This window comes from Solanum verrucosum, unplaced genomic scaffold (assembly GCF_900185275.1).
Source record: "Solanum verrucosum unplaced genomic scaffold, falcon-dt-bn FXZP01000244.1, whole genome shotgun sequence".
Taxonomy (NCBI): domain Eukaryota; kingdom Viridiplantae; phylum Streptophyta; class Magnoliopsida; order Solanales; family Solanaceae; genus Solanum; species Solanum verrucosum.
Genome location: NW_026019999.1, coordinates 775319 through 780063, shown reverse-complemented (window position 1 = coordinate 780063; position 4745 = coordinate 775319). Strand labels below are relative to the sequence as shown.

General features: G+C 35.6%; 1 pseudogene; it reads right to left on the bottom strand.

Moving 5' to 3' along the window:
- Positions 1–3063: 3063 nt before the first annotated feature.
- On the bottom strand, positions 3064–3911 carry LOC125819392 (delta(8)-fatty-acid desaturase-like; annotated as a pseudogene).
- Positions 3912–4745: the final 834 nt, after the last annotated feature.

Here is a 4745-nt window from a genome sequence, read left to right as displayed (position 1 = left end):
GGGAAAGAAGCGGCCCAAGAAGGAACCTACAAACACCAGCCAACTAAAAAGTTGTGCTCCTTCTTCCCTGCTCTTCTTCCACTGATCCTACCAAATCATAGCAACACCCTTTAATTGGTATTCAGCTAACTGTACACGCTCAGCATCAATAATTCACATCACTTCAAACTCCACAAAGTTCTCGGAATCCTCAGTGACATTGGACCATATGAATTCTGGAGGATTCATTCTCAAGATCTGCCGGATCTTGGATGTATCAACCACATCCTGACGAACAACTCTTTGTTGACCGACTTGATTGGCCACAACTTTAGTCAACATCCTTAGAGCATCCTCGAACTCAACATTTGTGACTTCTCCTTGAGGGGGTTGCACTTCTGGTGTATTGTGTACCTCTTGATCTTGAGGAAAAACATTTCTCCTTGTAGGACGTCCTCGAGTAACTCTTTTTGGAGGCATGAGTTGAAAAGATACAAGCAAGCACGAATCAGAAGAAACTTTTATATAGTTGAACTCTATCGCACGAAAAATGGTAAGAAGAAGTAAAATGTTTCCTAAATGGTGTAGCCTCCTAATTATAGATAAAGTTCTTCACATCGATAACAATGACTCTAAAGACACGGCTTAATAGACACCCTAGGACTCTTGAACTCTGTGCTCTGATACCATGTTTGTCACGCCTCGAGCCTACACCCTGGACGTGATCGACACTCGAGAACCATCGCTTGTCCCCAAGAAAACTCTTGTCCTGTCTCAATACTTAGTAAAAGACTTACTCAACAATATATGAACTTAAATTTAGTTATTAACTCACAAGATCTCATTAATAAAGTATTTTAACTCAAATTGTCCGAAATACTGAAATAAACATAACTATTCAACTCCAAGTCTTTAAAACATCAACAAGGGAAATGGGAAAAAAACTCCATAACTACTACTTTAAATGAAGCCTCTAAATATTACAAATGGATGTCGGGAAAAGACACCCGACAACCTAACAAGAAAAACACCATAATTTGAAGCCCTCCATAAAGTAAGGAGGCTCAGCAAAGCTATCTGAAATGCAATAGATAAATGGAGCGCATGTTGATGACCCTGACCATCTGTATTTGCATCATCAAAAAATGTAGGTCGAATGACATTAGTACATTGAATGTTGGAACATTAAAGGAGAAAAATTGAAACATATGTAGATATAGTTGAACTGATAGAAAGGGAAAACATACTCACCTTAACTCAACTCAACTCATTATAAAAGCAATGGTCAAAGAATGAAATGTATAATTTTTTTATAACAATAGATATCAACTAAATATGTATAAAAATACAATAAATAAACTTTTTACTCTTATTTGGGAGATTCTCTAACCAGCAACCATCACTATGACCTTCGTGACGATATATCGTCTCGCTCACGCTTCCAAAACCATCATATACCTTGATGGGGGTATAGAACACCTCAACTAAGTGGATCCACTAAGGTATGCTTAAAAACAATAAGGAATCATCTAAAAAGTATGACCCTATAACCATGTTGGCATACATGGTTTATGAGGGTATTTTATTTTCTGAACTGAAAACTGATCTCAATCAGTTTAGACCCCTATTTTGGTGAGACAAATTCTTAGGCTTAGTGGGGGTAAGGAAAAGACCAAAATGCCCCTTCTTAAAATGGTTTAAATGCCTAAATTTGTGAGGTTGTAATCAAATGGGCATAACTCATTCATCTGAGCTCGGAGTTTGGTTAACTTAGTGGTGCTGGAAAGAGGACTCAAAGACCTTCAATTTGATATCTCATGGGCCATCTAACTCTTTATGTGCCGAAAGTTATGGTCGTTTGAAGGTAACCCAAAACTTAAAACTGACCGATGTCTAAGATGTTACAACCCCAAAACCTTACTGTGACGTGTACATGCCACTATACAAAATTGAAAGATAAGTACAAGTCTCAATGTATTTGTCTCTAGAATAGAACAAAACAGAAAAAAGGAACAAGAGGGTCCGTTGGGATGACAAGCAGCTGCCTCTAAATGTCTTTCTAAAGCCTCAAAAATAGAAGAAAAACAATCACATGGATCTGTACCAGGAACCTACACAAGTGTAGAAGCAAGGAGTGAGTACCAAACAACAAGGCACTCATCAAGTTACCTACCAAAAAGGAAAAATTAAGCTAAAATATGACTACTCCTTTCATCCAATTGAACTTCATTAAACCACAACCTGCACAGAAATCAGTCAAATCTAACAGTTTTAAAATACATAAATCACAAGGCTTAGCAATAGCAGTTTAACAGTCATAGTTCAACAACCAACAAGTATCAAGTAAACCATTTTCCTTTTGCATAATATCACTTTCTAGAACCATTTTCCTTCGGTAAAATATCACAAGACAGAATCATTTTCCTTCGGTTTTATATAATATCACCTGTCAAAACAATTTTCCTTCGACATAATCATCACATGTCTCATCACGGTGCACAACAATCGATGCAAATGAGTAATTTTACACCGTAAGGAAGAGACAACAAATCAAGTGATTCAAGTCCAAAACCATGCAATCAAGTCTTTTTATCAATCAATACACAATGAACGGAAATACAAGATTCTACAAGTTTTATAGGGCTTAGAAAATCACTTGCCTCAATTAAATCAAAAGTCAATCCAAGACTCGAGTCTTCCCTTTCTGAACAATGTACAACACACAATTTAGTTCAATCAAGTAATCACAATAAAATTCTAGAAATAACAACAGCTAAATAATATATTTTAAAAAGTGAAAAGGGTCAAAAATACCCCTCCATTTTGTTTTCTTAGTTAATAATACCCCTACCGCTAAAACAAATTTATTTATACCCTCGCCGTCATTAATTTCACCATTTATACCCTCCATTAATGGAAATCCCTAAATTGACTCAAATTAATCGGAATTTTAAAAAAAGACCCATTTCCCATTTTAAACCCAATGCCCCATAGTATAACCCGTATAACCTATTCCCCTTTTACACATTCTTTCAAATTTTCCATATAACCCATTCCCCTTTACCCCTTTACCCATTAACTTCTTCACATTTGTTCTTCATTTCCCAATATGTTCAAAAGTCTATCAAGCACTTTCCTTCTAGAGAACAACAACAACAATGGCTGTACAAACAAATTCACCTTGGAAACACAAAAGATTGGATAAAACGTAAAATGTTGATAGCTGACAAAGATTTTTTCCAGCGAATCGAACGTTAACTCTCTTCCATAGAAGGTAGAATTCAATGACTTAAACAAACTTGAAGATACTGCAAAAACTGGAAGTGTTGAAGATCAAGATCATAATCCAAGCTATTACAAGCCACATGATGAGCATTATGAGTCCATTTCCGCCAAGTAATGTGAATCCCAAAAAGTCGTTTCTCTGACATAATCTATATCATCTTATTGTACCCCTTATTTGTCATAATCAAGTAAAGACTTGAATCACGACCCATGTAAGAAATCTGCATCCAAGTTAACCCCAACAATACTCCAAAAAGCATATTAATCAAGAAATCATCACTAAAAATTACAGCATAGAAAGTCAAGAAAAGCAAAAACCCATTAAAACAGAATAAATACATAACCCCATGACCCTTTTTCTTAAATAATCCAGCTTTAGCAAAGTCAATACAAAGCTTTCTATAATCCCTTGATACCTCAGAAACCTAAGAATCTTCTAAATATTAACCAGTAAAGAGGTTATCAAGATGTTTCCAAGTTGTACCTGGATGAAAAGCAATGAATGCATCAGTTACCTCTTGTCCATTATGATTAAGTAAACGGATATCCCCACCACGGTGTTGTATAATCCAATCAGTCACATTAAATGGGTAAGGGAAATAAAGAACAATTTTGTAAAAGTTAATGGGTAAAGGGGAATGAGTCATATGGAAAAAATTGAAATAATGGGTAAAAGAGGAATGAGTTATACGAGTTATACTATGGGACATTGGGTTTAAAATAAGGAATGGGTCTTTTTTAAAAATTCAATTTAATTTGAATTAATTTGGGGATTTCCATCAATTGAGGGATATAAATGGGGAAATTAGTGACGGTGAGGAAATGAATAACTTTATTTTAACGGTAGAGTTATAGTCAACTAATAAAACAAAGTTGAAAGGTATTTTTGACCCTTTTCCCTTTTAAAAAATGGTCAAAACAACTCAAAACCCCAATTCCAAATTGAGGTTTGAATCAAATAATATTTACTGCAAAATGTAATCCAATGAATTTGGAACCCATTGGTGAAAACTATTTTGAAAAAGGAATTAAAATCAGTTCACAATCACCATTTTATTTTATAACTCAAGTTCTTCTAAAACATTGTCAGTTGTCAATCAAAACACCAAGGTTTGATCTTAAGTTTTCTAAATGATAAAATGGAATTGAGCTTTTAGGGTCACAAAGGCTTACCCTAATTATTTAGCACAAGAAATCACTTCAAAATCGGCTCCAGTGGTTCTCCGAAATTCAAAATGGGACTAAATCCCCGAAATGACAAGCCAAAAGTGTCTGTGATATCGCAAAAGAACCTCTAGTTCGCAAAAGTGAACCCCAAAAAAACCTGGCCTTCGCTTTTGCGAACCAGTTCTCGCTAACGCGAAGGTCGCGATCACAAACAGGTCATCGCGAATGTGTTGGTCAGACTACTAGCCCCTTCGTGGATATGAGCCAACTCTCTCTATCACGAAGATTGTGAAACTGATGACCCTTCGTGAAAG